The sequence below is a fragment of the Lissotriton vulgaris genome, chromosome 5 (genome assembly GCF_964263255.1).
Source record: "Lissotriton vulgaris chromosome 5, aLisVul1.2, whole genome shotgun sequence".
NCBI classification, from domain to species: Eukaryota; Metazoa; Chordata; class Amphibia; order Caudata; family Salamandridae; genus Lissotriton; species Lissotriton vulgaris.
The window spans coordinates 1,913,339,455-1,913,354,952 of NC_141693.1; the positions used below are offsets into that span (position 1 = coordinate 1,913,339,455).

The 15,498-nt window shown below is 44.3% G+C and overlaps 1 protein-coding gene and 1 pseudogene across 2 annotated transcripts in view; one reads left to right on the plus strand and one right to left on the minus strand.

The window, feature by feature from the left end:
* Positions 1 to 15,498, plus strand: part of LOC147717705 (E3 ubiquitin-protein ligase TRIM39-like) — a 948,681-nt pseudogene that overhangs the window by 499,495 nt on the left and 433,688 nt on the right. The gene's annotated exons all lie outside the window — the stretch shown is intronic.
* LOC147717707 (E3 ubiquitin-protein ligase TRIM11-like) overlaps positions 1 to 15,498 on the minus strand; it is a 442,086-nt gene that overhangs the window by 282,783 nt on the left and 143,805 nt on the right. The window lies entirely within an intron of this gene.

Consider the following 15,498-nt stretch of genomic DNA (forward strand, 5'->3'; position numbering starts at 1 on the left):
TGTAAGTAGGTCCTGAGGAGGGAGATGGTTACGTTTCGGCTGGGTTAGTGGTGTTCCAGTCTGATTCTATCTGGTCCGAAAATCCAGTCGTTACATCTGGCGTCACGAACAGGATTGTTGCTTGCGAGAGCACTAGGAGGACCTGATGTGTAATGAGAGCACTGACAGAAGTCAGTGTGTATACCCACCAGATTGTGGCTTGCGAGAGCACCAGGAGGACCTGGTGTGTAACGAGAGCACTGACGAAAGTCAGTGTGTATACCCGCCAGATTGTGGCTTGCGAGAGCACCGATTGCGGTCAGTGTATATACCCACCAGATTGTGGCTTGCGTGAGCACTGATGGTTATCAGTGTGTAATGGTAGATAATCGGAACTGCCTCAGGGTAGTCTAGTCTGGGCCCCTGTTGCCGCTAGACTATAAGGTATGAGTGTGATGTTGTAGAAGATCTAAGCTTGTATATTGCTAATTCCCCATCCTTAGGTAGGTACACAGGTGCCTTTTGTAAGTAGGTCCTGAGGAGGGAGATGGTTACGTTTCGGCTGGGTTAGTGGTGTTCTAGTCTGATTCTATCTGGTCCGAAAATCCGGTCGTTACATCTGGCGTCACGAACCGTTTAAGAAGCCTGTTTGCGCGGAGTTGTTTCTATCTTGTTCGTTTGCGCTCGGCACATACGGATTTGATTTTGTATAATATTTGTTTATAGTTGTATATATCTTTTTGTTTCTCACGATGTTTTTGAGAAAGTCGAAATCTGTTTTTAAATTACCTGTTGAAATTCCCGGCCGGGAATCAACGCCTTACGAGGCTTTGGCCCGTGAATGGGCCGATTCTACTGGTTTGTGTGAAAATTGGAGTTCATGTTTGGATCTGGCGGAGCCGTCTAATGTGATTGCTTGCCTGCAGAAAGCGCCAGTAGTGAAGGGTGAGGAGCTTCCTATTTTGGGACGCAGAGGTTGGATTGTTTTATATGTGTATAGGATTGTACATGAGAAACTTTTGATATTACCGAGACAATATGTGGATATGGAAGAAAAGTTTGTTGAAGTGCAGAATGCTCACACTCTTTTACGATGTCAAAATAAATTGCTTGCCGACAAACTTGAGACTTGTCAGACGATTGCCGAAAGGGCTGCTGTTCGTATTGCAAAATACAAATATAAGAATCGTCGTGGTCGTGTCAGTAAATGAAAAGTGCGTCTGGCCGTGGCTAAAGCCGGACTCGACTGGAATCCTGATGAATGGGATGGTAATATCTGGGACTCGAATGATTCTGGCTCCTCGGCTGAGGAAACTGACAAGCGAGAGTCTTCTCGCCCCGAACGTGATTGCAAATCTAATTCTTGTGACAAATATGATGATTCCGGTGACCGTGGTCGCTCTTTTCATTCTGATGATGTTTCTCGTTCTGACTGTCCCTCTAAATCTGTTGAACGGGCTTCTTCTGATGCTCGTCTTGAGGTTTCTGTGCATCCGGTTTTTCGACGTAAAGTACAACAGGCTCCTGTTAACCCGAACGGTATTCCTTTGGATAGTTTGGAAGATTTTACGCAACAGGAGATTAGTGACATTTTGCAACGATTTCGGCAACGGCCTGGTGAGGCCTTGCCTCCATGGATGGTGCGCCTTTACGAGCTTGGTGCTGCGGGCATCATGTTAGATGCAGGAGATGCCTTGAAATTTTGTTCTTTGAGTTCTGATTCTACGGTTCAGGATCATTTCCGTAACTATAATGTTCCTGGTCAAATTAGTTTGCTTCAGTTGGCGACTGAGGGTTGTAATAACAAATAACCTACTGAATTTGATTGGCCCCCGAATAACAAACCATGGTACATATTACGGGATGCGGCACAAAGATTGAAGGAGGAAGTGATGAAAACAGCAATTTTTCTGGGTACATCTGACAGGTTGTTGGATGGTTTATTGACATCTTCTGTGCGGAATCGCATTATCCGTTCTTCCCCTGTTGCTTATAAACAAGTTATGATGACTTTGTTGATTAATCAAACTGGCAATGCATTGTCTATGGTGCTTGAATCTGTACGTCAGCTTGGTGAGCTGGGTGAGTGGCTTAAACCTGAAAGACAGTCAAGACCTGAGGGTCGTACTGCTGGTAATCACAGATTTGCGTGATATGCTTCTTGCTTTGTTGGATGATGGTGTGAAAAGGGAAGACGTTGATGGTGAACCTAATAATCGCTTGTGGGATATGTTTCGCAAGCGTGGTTTGGATCGGAAGGAGGGTGCCCGACGTGTGCGGAAGAATGATTGTGATTGTGAATATACTGATGACAGTGGAGATGATAGACGTCGTGATGATTCTGATCGTTGTGATGGACGACGGTATGACCGTGATGTGTCCCCTCGGTGTGAAAAAGAGAGAGGGCAAGAGGGGGAAAGAGAAAGGGGGAGAGATGACCGTGTTAACAGCAGATATAGGGATGAAAGGGATCAGTCCCCCGAGATGAGGAGAAGGGAGGATCGACACAGATTTCCCGATCGAAACTCACAGTACTATGCAGATGACAAGAATCCATTTCGTAATGGGGATGGATATGAACAGGACATTATATCGTCCAAACAATTTGAGAGCATTTACCCTGATTTGTCTTGGTTATCAGAACGCAATAAAAATGACTAGGAAATAGGTCAAGCTCCGGTACGCAGGTGGGCTCACAGAGACAATAGACCCTATGTAGGTATTGAAATTTTTTGGAAACATAGTAATATCCAAAGGGCCCGAGCATTGGTAGATACAGGAGCGGAGGCCACTCTTATTCATGGAAAATCAAAGAAATTTAAAAGTCAATTTTTCACAATTACTGGTTTAGGTGGAAAGGAAACTCCCGTAGTGCAAACTATACTTGAAATGAAAATAGGTAGAATTTCCCGAAAAGAATATTCTGTTTTAGTTGTGCCACTCTTGGAATACATAATTAGAATTGATATTTTGAAAGGAATGACATTGCATTTAGATAACAGCTGTTATCAATTTGGAAGTAAAAATTATATATCATCCAGACCTGTACGAGTTGGTCGTTTGAATATGCCCCCTATAAAAATTCCTCAGGCTACACAAATTGTTTCCTAAAAGCAGTATCGTATCCCAGGTGGCCATGAAGAAATTAGTGCTACAATTCAAGACTTAGTGGATGCAGGAGTTATATCTCCGGTTACTTCTGCTTGGAATAATCCCGTTTGGCCCGTACGTAAAAGTGATACTTCTTGGCGTATGACTGTTGATTACCGCGAATTGAATAAACATACACCCCCTTTGACTGTTGCAGTACCAGATATGATTACTTTAATTGAGAGAATTCAGAAGCATTCAGGAACATGGTATGCGTCTATTGATATTGCTAATGCTTTCTTTTCAATCCCAATTGGCCCTGAGTGTGAGGAACAATTCAGTTTTACATGGAATGGACGTCAGATGACGTTTAGAAGTCTTCCCCAAGGCTATGTACACAGTCCTACGATCTGTCACCGGCTGGTGGCAGAGCATTTATCTGAAATACCCGTAAATCCACAAATTCAGATGTGCCATTATATTGACGATATTTTAATTCAAGGTGAGACACAAGATCAAGTTCAAACTCAGTTAGATCAGGTTATTGATCATTTACGTGAAAAAGGTTGGGAATTCAATCCCGACAAATTGCAAGGTCCATCACAAAGTGTGAAATATTTAGGCATCAATTGGCATAAAGGTAATAGAGAAGTGATTCCACAGGTAAAACAGAAAATCCTTGATTTTGCGGTTCCGAGAAGAAGCTCAAAGCTTTATTGGCTTATTTGCTTTTGGCGTCAACACATCCCACATTTGAGTCAGATATTGGACCCTTTATACAGAGTTACTCGTAAAAAGAATGTGTTTGAATGGGGTAAACCGCAGCAAGATGCGTTTGATTTGGCGAAAGAAGCAATTCAGTATGCTTTGGATTTGTGGCCCGTGCGTGATGGTGATGTGGATCTGAATGTTGTGGTTCTGAAAATCTTGGACCCTGCTATATTATGATACCGAAGCCCAACACTCGTGTCAGAAAATATCATCATACCATGACGAATTTGGTATCGGCAGACCGGTAATGATCAGGACATTATGCCTGTGCATTTGCGTCACGATTGAGTGACGGGAACACCCCTAAATCGCACTTCCTGTGTTGAACCCTCGGGTTCCATTTTGTGAGCGGCATCCATCTTGTGGTTGCCCTTACATAGTCAATTGACCCAGGCCGAATTCGAGCTGAAAGGACACGTCCACCTTTCCTGACTCCTCTCTGACCTGGGCGAGCTGCCTTCACTGCCTCCAGCCAAACCTGTTTGGGCAGTCCCCAACCCAGTGGCCGAGCAAGATTAGCAACAAGGCACAACATGTCATAAACCATTTACAGCATACAAACCACACCTTATCATACACACACCTGTCCATGTTTCTTCTTTATGGCTAGTTTTACAAGGAGGAGGTGCCCAATTTTATTGGAGTTTTCATCGATATCTGATGGAAGTTCTGGGCCTGGCCAGGTAATCTATCACGAACTGGACAAACGAAAATATGGGCTTGCCATCATGACTTTGCTTTTGCTTTATTGTGAAAATATGTTTATGGTCGAATTGTAAAACCAAGAATTTTTGCCTGAAGTGTAATATCGTGTATAAAAAGAAAAGGCCGGCTCTGTAAAAACGAGCAGTCTCCTGAGAATATACACACCGTGTTGTTGTACTTCTAGGACGCCTGTTACTTGGTTGCAGCCAATAAATTCGATCTTTGACTTCACCTAGAAGACTCGTGTTTCTGTGGTCTGAATCAGGAAAGGACTCGAGGTCTTTGGGTGTTGCCCTGACACCGCTGGGTTACCGGATCAGTACCGGTTCTGAAAAACCCAGTACCTCAATGTGTCCGTGCAAGGTCTTTATGCAAATTGGAGTTTGTGGCAAAAAAAAGGTAAAAATAAAGTACCATCAGGTTTTTGGACTAAAAAGTTACTTGATGCTGGTGAGCGTTATACACCTTTTGAGAAACAATTACTTGCATGCTATTGGGCTCTGGTGGATACCGAGCAATTGACTTTGGGGCATGATGTGGTTTTGAGACCTGAGATTCCTATTATGCAGTGGGTTTTGAGGTCACCGAAAACTCATCGAATCGGACATGCTCAAGAGGCGAGTGTGATTAAGTGGAAATGGTACATACAAGACAGGGCAAGCGTGGGACCGAAAGGTGTGGCATCATTACATGAGCAAGTGGTGCAGGCGCCATCGATTGAGACTGGGAGTGATTGCTCCGTACCTGTAGTACAGGAATCCCCTGTTAAATGGGGTAAGCCATTTGATGATCTGTCCGCGGAGGACAGAAACCATGTGTGGTTTACGGATGGTTCAGCGAGGTACATAGGAGAGAAGAGGCATTGGAAGGCAGTGTCCTATAATCCTATCACACAAAAATTGCTAAGTACAACTGGTAAAGGAAAGAGTAGTCAATTTGCTGAATTGTATGCTGTTTACCAAGTTTTAAAACAAGTGTTACCTGGTACAAGTTATCTTTTTACTGATTCCTGGTCCACTGCTAATGGACTGGCGGTCTGGTTACCAACTTGGCAGACCCTCCAGGATATCGCAATTTTGCGATTTGCCGCGAAATCGGCACTTTTTAAAAAATGCCGCGATTTTTACCAAAGTGCCCGCGAAATCGGCACTTTAGTAGAAATCGCGGCATTTCTACAAAAGCCGCTATATCCTGGGGGTCTAATGGTTGTAATCCTGTTCATGGGATTAACTCAGAGGTTAGGCAGCTAAAGAGTTGCGTGCTGCTCGCTCAGTCACACTGTTAGTAGTTGTGCCCTGATTCATTGGTGCCTCAGAGTGACCATGCAGCATACCGAGCGAGTCCGTCGGACCTCACCCAGCCGACTCTGTGTGCGGCAGCTGGCTTTCATGCCACCCGCGGGTCCCTGCATCGGGGTCTGGGACCAGAGAAGTCGTGGCGGCTGGCCCTTCATACAGTGGTGGCTTGCTCTGAGTGCGTGCCACTCATGAACAGGTATTTATCATTCTTTTAGGATAATATTTTTTAATTCATCATAGGGTCGTGACTGTTATCTACAGTTGAGCCTGCTCAATAAGTGCGCTGGACGGGCTAAAGTCCACGGGCTGGGCTGCACATTTATTTACCGTATTTAGGGGCATTAGACTTGAATAATTAATGGCTCAAGGGAGTAAAGGTGAATCTGGAAGCGGGCGGACAGCAACGAGTGAAAACATAAAAAGCCTTTTTCTGAGCACCGTCATTGAAACGGCCTGTTGCAGAAGGTTACAAGGCCAAGAAAATCACAAGCAGGCCTGCAGGCCGGCGCGTCAGGCCCCTATCACCACACTGTAGCTGCAGCCCATGGCCCCCTTACCCAGACTGTCCTGGCCAAAAACACTTTCTGTGTCAGCCTTGCTGCAGTGATTAGAGAAGCACATATATCATGAGATCCGTTTAAATAACATGAAGTTAAAACCAACGTCAGTGGAGCTGAATTCTTCGTTTGCCCAGGAGTTTTCATGCAACTAACACAAATGTCAAGATAGCTCTGGTGAATGATGGAGGGCTGGGGCAAGAGCAGCTTTTATTGAGTGACAGTTTTCCCATAAGAATATGAGCCACGCTTATTCTCAAAACTCTATTTTATGAGAATTAGCTGTGAGTTACTGTTTTTTATTTAGTTGTTGCCCTTCCATTTCTAGTGGTTTACAGCAGTTTTAAGATATTCCTAAAGTTTCTTGTTGCTCAAATTGGTGTAATTTCTGATATTTATATGTTTTCCTTGTGGTCATTGCTTGATTTTGCTCCCCAGAAAGTGTCACTCATAGTCGTTGAATGTCACTCATATTTATAGTAAAATTATGAAAATGTCACACATATGCAATCTGAAACCTTGGCAGCTATGTATGTCGGCCCACGAAGCTGCAAACATGCAGCAAAATGCCCCGAACCCTGGCTTGTGAGTGGGCGACGAACACACCTGATGTATCCCACCCACAACTCCCTCATCTGCTCTCCAGGTGCCCAGACTTTTACTTACACTTTCTTCCTTGGGTATACCGCACATCCCCACAATTCGGTTGTTCCCACCCAGGTGAGTAAATGCTAGCGCCAGGTGCTGTCTCGAGGTTGTTGAGTATGAGATGGAATTGGTGTGCAGATGGGTTTCTTGCCCGGAGGGCTTGAGGCTGTGATGGTAAGAAGCACAATATCGATTTCAGACCTGCTATCCTTGTTTCTGCCTCCTGTGTGTGGCGAGCATAACTTGAGGGGCATTCGGAAGATGATGCATGTGGGGTAGATATCCTCGCAGCCGCGCCCTGCCTGGCAGTGGAGTTGGAAGTGAGCTTCTGACCCCACTTCTCATGCCACTCCTGATGCAGGGGGTGTTGTGCCCCTGCTGAGTGTTTTTAACTCTGCTGAGCTGTAAACACCTCCCCTGGGGGAGCGGCTTCTCTACAGTTAGGGGGCTGCGCATTCCTTATGGCCCTGGTGTTCTTCATTTCACCTACACATCATCTGATACAAGCATTCATTAATCCCCACCCACCAAATAAAATATATCTAGCACTACAACCCATAAGAAGCATAAGGGCGATAGTATTCTTGTAGGCTAAGTCTTGTTTTATACGAGGATGCTTTTTTACCAAACATTCACAGTGGCTGTGTTACTTCATAAAACTGTCTTTCACTTTCAGAGTTTAAAGCCTCGGTAATTTTTTGGTGAAATTAATGATATTTGTCCTACTCAGTCATTACGCATCTGTTATGTGACGAGTGAAGGGGTTTATCATCGTTCTTCGTTATAGAAGGTGAGGCCGTATGTCAACCTACAGTAAATCACATTAAGCATGGAGTAAGGAATACGATGCAAGCCTGTACATCAACCTGCACACTTGTCTGCAATATCTATTACTGCAATAAATAACACATTTGCATATATGAGTTGGGTAGTAGAGTTCAGTGATAGCAGATGCTGCCACGGGTGCTAAAGGTGTGCTACCCTCAACCACCCTCAATTGACATCCACAAAGTTACCTTACGCACCCAAAGCTACCTCTGTGAGTGGGGGTATCACCACCTCTCCAAGCAGGGCAGACTTGCATCCTGAAGATGCAATGATGAAACGCTCTAATCAGCACACCCATGTACTGGATCCAGAGTTATGATCTCTGTCTTGTTACAGTGGTGCTGGAAGCTCGAGTTCCTTGAGCACACTTTGAAAGTAAAAGCTTGCAAAATGTGATCTCATAAAATGTGGGAAAAACTGCCAACAGTTGAAGAAGAAACACCAATTTCTGCATTAAACACCCCTTTCAAAGGTAAAAGGTATTCATATGGTAACTTTGCATAGCAGATTTATGAAACCAAACATGTTTAGTAATTCCAGGAGCTGGATACAAAGCTGTTTCTCCATTGTCTAGTAGGGTCCTGATATCATCGGTGGCGGCGATGAGGGCAGTGCTGTGGTTGCTGCTCGAGGTAGCAGGTCAGTTTTTTGTTGACGATCATCTCGATGATCTTCACCGGGAACGGGAGCAGGGAGATGGGCCGGAAGTTTTTGAGGTCCTTGGGGGCCGCCTTGGGTTTGTTGAGTAAGGCGTTGATCTCAACATGCTTCCGGCTCTCCTGGAAGGTTGCTGTCTTGAAGGAGATGTTGATGACTTTCCGGAGATGGGGTGTGATGGCTGGGCTGGCTTTCTTGAAGATGTGGTGTGGGCATGGGTCTGCCGGAGATCCGGAGTGGATGGCGTTCATAATCGTGATGGTGTCGTCGTCGTTGATGTTGGTCCAGGAGAGTATGCGGTTGGTGCTGGTGGTGGTCGTGGGGGCAGAGGTCTCAGTGTTTGTTGGGGCGGTCGTGGCGTTGAAGCTGTTGTGGATGTCGGCGATCTTGCGGGCAGTCTTTTGCTTTTCGAGGGAAACAAAGTGTCTACATTGTAAATAAACCAAATATACATAGCTTCATGTTGTTAAATAACTAAAAAAAACAAGATATCTGTGTTTGTTGTAGGAAAAATGGCCAAATAAAATGCGCAAAATTGCCGCTAAATTTCCATATTTGTGCCGCTAAATTTCCATATTTGTGCCGCAAAATTTTCATTTTTGTGCCGCTAAATTTGCTAATCCATGCCGCTATATCCTGGAGGGTCTGACTTGGCATTCTCATAATTGGGAATTGCATTCCAAAGAACTTTGGGGTAAAGAATTATGGCAAGAAATTTGGGAGCTGCTCCCACAAAGTACTGTTACAATCTTTCATGTGGATGCTCATACACCAATAGACTCCCTTGACAAATTTTTTCACAACATTGCAGATGAGAAATCTAAAATTGCTGAGGCAGTGGTGGACATGCAGGATTCTGATTTGGCAAGATTGGCGAAATGGGCCCACCAGAAAGCAGGACATTTTGGAGGGAGAGCCACTAGCAGGTGGGCTATTGACCGAGTAATGTATATTCCTTTAAATTTGATTAAAGATACAATATTGCATTGTCCTAGCTGTCAACATTCTAGACAGCGAAAAGTGCCTCAAATTGTTAAAGGACATTTACATCGAGGAAAATTACCCGCTCAAATTTGGCAGATTGATTATATTAGTCCACTCCCTATAAGTAAAAATTGCCAATATATTTGCATCATCGTTGATACATACAGTGGCCTTTTGGTGGCCTTTCCCTGTAATCGAGCTACCCAAGTGAATACCATTAAAACATTGGAATTGATTATGCTCTATTATGGTGTTCCATTTCAAAGTCAATCTGATAATGCATCCCATTTCAAGGGAAGATTGATGCAGGGATTTTGTGTGGAGAACAACATTGAATGGGTGTTTCATATACCGTACTACCCACAGGCAGCGGGCCTTATTGAAAGAATGAATGGTTTGCTAAAAGATCAATTACGTAAATTAACTGACAATAAATATAAAAATTGGAGAGATTATTTGTTTCAGGCACTGTTGATTTTGAACAATCGTCCCTTTTTAAATGCTCAATCTCCATTAATGCGTTTATTTCCTCCAGCTGTTGATGCGAAGCCAAACACAGTTCAAAATACTGTAATGTATTGGGAGATTTCCCCGGGAGCCCTGGCTCCCTGCAGAGCAACCCCAGGTTCTGCAGGCTTAGACCTGCATGCTATGAATGATATTACTGTGAAGAGTAAAGATCGAGTTATCATTGAAACCGGTATTGGTGTCTGTATACCAACTGGAAATTTTGGATTGATCGCCCCTAGTTTGGGCCTGGCCTTAAAAGGCATTCAAGTACTTGGAGGTGTCATCGACAGTGATTATCAGGGAGAGATTAAGGTACTCCTGCTGAATAGCAGTGAAGTTGATTTACCGATCCATAAGACTGACCGAATTGCTCAGTTGCTAATCATGCCTGTTTTCAGTGGTGAGATTCAGAAAGGCACTGCCCCAACTTTGTTAACTGTTTGAGGTCAAAAAGGTTTTGGCTCCACAGATAATCCAGGAGCGAGAGTATGGGTGCAATCGCCTAAAAATCCCCCTGAACAAGCTGAAGTTATTGCAACCGGTCATGATAACACAGTACTCGTTATGAGACCAGGGAAAGATAGCTGGGAAGCTGTCCCAGCTGACAAATGTTACTTACGAGAATGAATGATGCCTGTATTTGATTTTCTTTCAGATCACTCTTTGGACTGCTGTTGCAGGATGTGCCGGCGTTGGACTCCTTTTGTCCTGCTATGTCGGGAAAGGAGGGAACCCACAGACTTTGGTTGATTCGATAACCCGAGTACCGCGTTCCTTTGCTGCGTGGGATTCATCATCTAACTTTTGGACTACCCTGGCACGAAGAGTGACCAACTCCTCACATTTCTGTTTAACACCAATGCGTTCTGTGACTGACATACTAGCGACCTGTTTGGTTGCTGTCCCTGCTTCTTTGGAGACTTTGGCCCATATTTTCAATATATCAAATGCCCGTCCTAATATTATTCTTGGTGATTTTGCAATCCATGAATATTGCCCTTTATGTACTGTTCTTTCAGATCCAACACCCCCAATTCATTCCCAAATAATTACGTATAATATCACACAGGGTGATTTATGTTTCTTCCTTACCTGTGATCCCAATGCTATAACTGAATGTGTGCGTCTAAAATTGAAAGGTGCTACTTCATTTACAGCTCATCAACGGACTTTATGTTCCTGAAGATCACCGAAATCATGTATTTCAGTTAAAAATAATATGACCTGCAAAAGTCTAGTAGTTACCCCTAGTCATTATCGTACAATGCTGTTACCTTCTGGATGGCTTTTCTCTTGTGGTAATACTTCTTGGCCTTACATTCCTGCAAATATTTCTGGAGGACCTTGTGCCATTACTAGATTGAGTTTATTGATGTTTTCTTCACATCCTAATATGCATTCCCGTGTTGTTCGTGATGCAATAATGTTACATGACAATTGTGACTCTACACTACATTTATTTTCTGAATCTGAATACCTTAGTTTAGCTTTCTCAATTGTAGGTGTCCCTGCCTTAGCAGTTTACAACGCTAAATCTATTGGGAAGATGGCCTGTTGGATGGTTAAATCTATCAATCATACTTCTACAATTTTATCTGACATGTTACTGGACGCCCAGGGTGAACGCAGAGCTATTTTGCAGAACCGGGCTGTCATCGACTATCTTTTGCTCAAACATGGACATGACTGTTCAGACTTTGAGGGCCTTTGTTGTTTCAACTTATCAGATCATACTAGATCCATTCAGGCTCATATTGACAAACTTCATGACTTGACCAAAGAAGTTAGAAAACACATTGACCAGGGCTGGTTTGACTGGCTCTTTAATTGGTTACCTGACTTACATTCTTTACGTCAGATATTAGGGGGTACCCTGATTACTATTTGCATTTTAGTAGCTATTTGTTGTTTTATTCAGTGTATTCCTTCTTTATTCCAAACCTGTAGATGTGGTATTAGAAATAGATCAGTTAGTTTTGTTTCATATTATTCCTCTACGGATGTTAGTTCCATTTAGCGAATGATTAGTAGCCTAAAGTCAAGGGTGAAGTGTTCTGACCCATTTTTTGCCCTTTTTCTTGAGTGAAGGTGATTGAAGGTGACTTTAGTCTGCTATCATTCTAATAGGAAGACTAGAGCCTTAGACAGGGCCTATTTACAAGGCGTTTAATGCAATCCCCTACCCTTCCTTTCATTTTAGGGCTTATAAAGCTATGTTAAGGGATAGATTCCTTAGTATTATTAGTAATCTGTCCTTTTAAAAGAGTGCTAGTATATTTCTGATGGAGTTATGCTTATTTCGGGCCTTGTAGGCCTCAAACGGGAGAGACTCCATCCTTCTTTCTGCTTTGGCAGCTTGAGATGCTTCTAGGTCAAATGTAATGTTTTAGTTATGAGGTGTTGTTCGCTTGGAGAGAACCGGCTCAGGCTGGCCCTTATCGAAAGACTGTATTTTTCTTCGCGTCGAAGACATAACATCAGGCCGGCCGGCTGAGAACGTGTCCTTGGTACGGGGAGGTACAAGAATTTGGTGGGCGGCAGGTTACTGGCCGTAACTTTCCATGAAAGAACAAGCTTCTATATTAGCAAAAGCAGGAGGTAGTGTGATGTCAGTTCGTAGGCAGCAGTTAGCCGTTAGCATCATTGCAATTTATCTTAAGGTAGACAATCGCCATTTTGAAGTCCGAGAAAGACCGAGAAGCTAATACTTTCTTAGAAAGATTGAAGTTATTTAAGTTGGAGCAGCTGGCGAGCTCTGACATTTAGATCAGAGCATACAGAGTGAAGCAGTTAAGCAGAGAGAGCGAATACCAGAGTGGTAGAAACCGATTTATAAGATGGAAGCTGGAAAGTGAAGACAGTCCGTGATCGAGAGGGGAGAGGAGTAGTGCAAAGCAGAGAGAGAAAGAGAGCAGCTAACAAGACAGAGAATAGGAGGAAGGTTCCAGTGACTTGGAGGAGAACGAAGGAGACAGAGCATAACGGTGCAGACGTGTATCCATGACTGCATGGGTGATCCCAAGACGAGCCAAGACACAGACGAGAAAGGAACCCAGATGACTACCGAGTTCATACTTCATACTCATAAGGTGACGTCGACCCTTTCTTATTAGTGTGCACACACATTCTAACCTTTGCTTTTGCTTTTCAGGCTATGTGTTATATTGTTGATGTTATAATAATAAAGATACCGGAGTTCTTAGTGAACAAATGTGTAACTGTGGTCTTCTTATGAAAGGGTTAACCTTTCTTCTAGTCAGATGCTGTTATGTGTACGGATGCAACTCCCGTCCAGGTGAATGGTAACTGAGCAAGTAGGGGGAGAGGAGCACTCGAAATAGGGAATAACCCCTACACAGTGTAATTTGGCCATTTTTGTGTGGGAAGGAATCGACCTGTCTATCTGTCCCATAATCGATAACATTGTATTATCCTAGTAAGCGAGAGAGAGAGTTCCCCAATATGGAGAAGGTATTCATAGGAAAGTGATCGTCGTTATGTAGCGGCGTTATACCCACAGGATTGTGGCTTGCGAGAGCACCAGGAGGACCTGGTGTGTAACGAGAGCACTGACAGAAGTCAGTGTGTATACCCACCAGATTGTGGCTTGCGAGAGCACCAGGAGGACCTAGTGTGTAACGAGAGCACTGACGAAAGTCAGTGTGTATACCCACCAGATTGTGGCTTGAGAGAGCACTGATTGCGGTCAGTGTATATACCCACCAGATTGTGGCTTGCGTGAGCACTGATGGTTATCAGTGTGTAGTGGTAGATAATCAGAACTGCCTCAGGGTAGTCTAGTCTGGGCCCCTGTTGCCGCAAGACTATAAGGTATGAGTGTGGTGTTGTAGAAGATCTAAGCTTGTATATTGCTAATTCCCCATCCTTAGGTAGGTACACAGGTGCCTTTTGTAAGTAGGTCCTGAGGAGGGAGATGGTTAAGTTTCGGCTGGGTTAGTGGTGTTCTAGTCTGATTCTATCTGGTCTGAAAATCCGGTCGTTACACCATTGTACAGGACCATAATGCAGCCCCTGTCACCCCTTGTCCCTCTGGTGTGAATGAAGAACATCCCATCGGCACGTTCGCTATCAACCCTTGCAGATCTGCTACCCTCTGCAATAGAAGTGTGACTAGAAGCAATCAAACGCCTGTACCCCTGTCTACCCCGACACCCGACACCCCCCTGACGGCTCCCTGACTGGTCCCTTAATCAATTGCCGATCGGCAGTAAAGCACGCCGTAGATGTTGCTGCTCTCATCATGAACAGTAAGTTCGACTTAGCAATCCTAAGTGAATCATGGCTAAATGATTCCTCATCCCCATGCTTGGACCTCTTAGTCCCTCCCAACTACAACACTGCGAGACTGGACAGACAACATAGCAAGAAAGGAGGGGGCATCGCCTGCATCTATTGCTCTAACCTTCATGTCACCGAAATTCTGGCGGATACCACTGACTTGTGCGAATACCTTGCCCTCTCAGTTTGCAATAACTCCACCCAAATATGCAACCTCCACATTTTTTATCACCCCCCCAGGCATGAACGACTCCTTCACTGACCTCCTCTTGGAAATCCTCACAGCAAAAAGTTCCTCCAGTGCTAAAAACATCTTCCTCTGCAACTTCAACTTATACTGGAACAACCTCAAGGATCCTCATGTCAACGCCATTAAAGACCTCCTGACCGATCAAGCCCTGACACAATTCTGTTTGCTCCCAACCAACTCGAAAGGAGCCACTCTTGACTGGATCATTGCTAAGGAAACAACCGTCAAGCTTATCTCAATTGACCTCTGTGACTGGTCCGACCACCACGCCATTTCCTTCCTACTTCCTGGCTCCCTCAAGACAAGGGCCTCACAGCCTACACTTCCTAAATGATGGGTCAGAGACACTAAGAACCTTGACCACAAGGAACTCGAGACTAGGTGCAAATCTGACCTCCCTCCTCCCCAGCATATCACGACTGTCAGTGAACTCAACAGTCACTATTCTGCTACTATGTCCAACATTCTGGATGACCTGGCCCCACTCAAACTAAAAAGAACTCAAATTAAAGATAGAAACCCCTGGTTCACTGGATCCCTCAACATTGAGAGGAGATCCCTCCGACAAACCGGAAGAATCTGCAGACAACACCCATCTGCCGCTCACTTAAAACTTCTCCACCAGACCAGAAGTGCATACAACAAGAACATCCTCAACTCAAAAAAAGAGTTCTTCAGAGCGGAACTGGGGAACACCCAAAACAGACCCAGCAAACTCTTCGAACTGGTCAAACACCAATCCAACAAATTGGCCAAAACATCAAAAGAAAACCCCAAGTCACTAATTTCATCCAAGGAATTCTCTTCATTTTTTGCAGACAAAATTAAAACCTTAGGTAACGAACTTAGTTCTGCCCAATTTTCTCTACCCCCCCCTGGCCTGCCTCCTCCACCCACGCCACCCCAACAGACTTTACCCAAG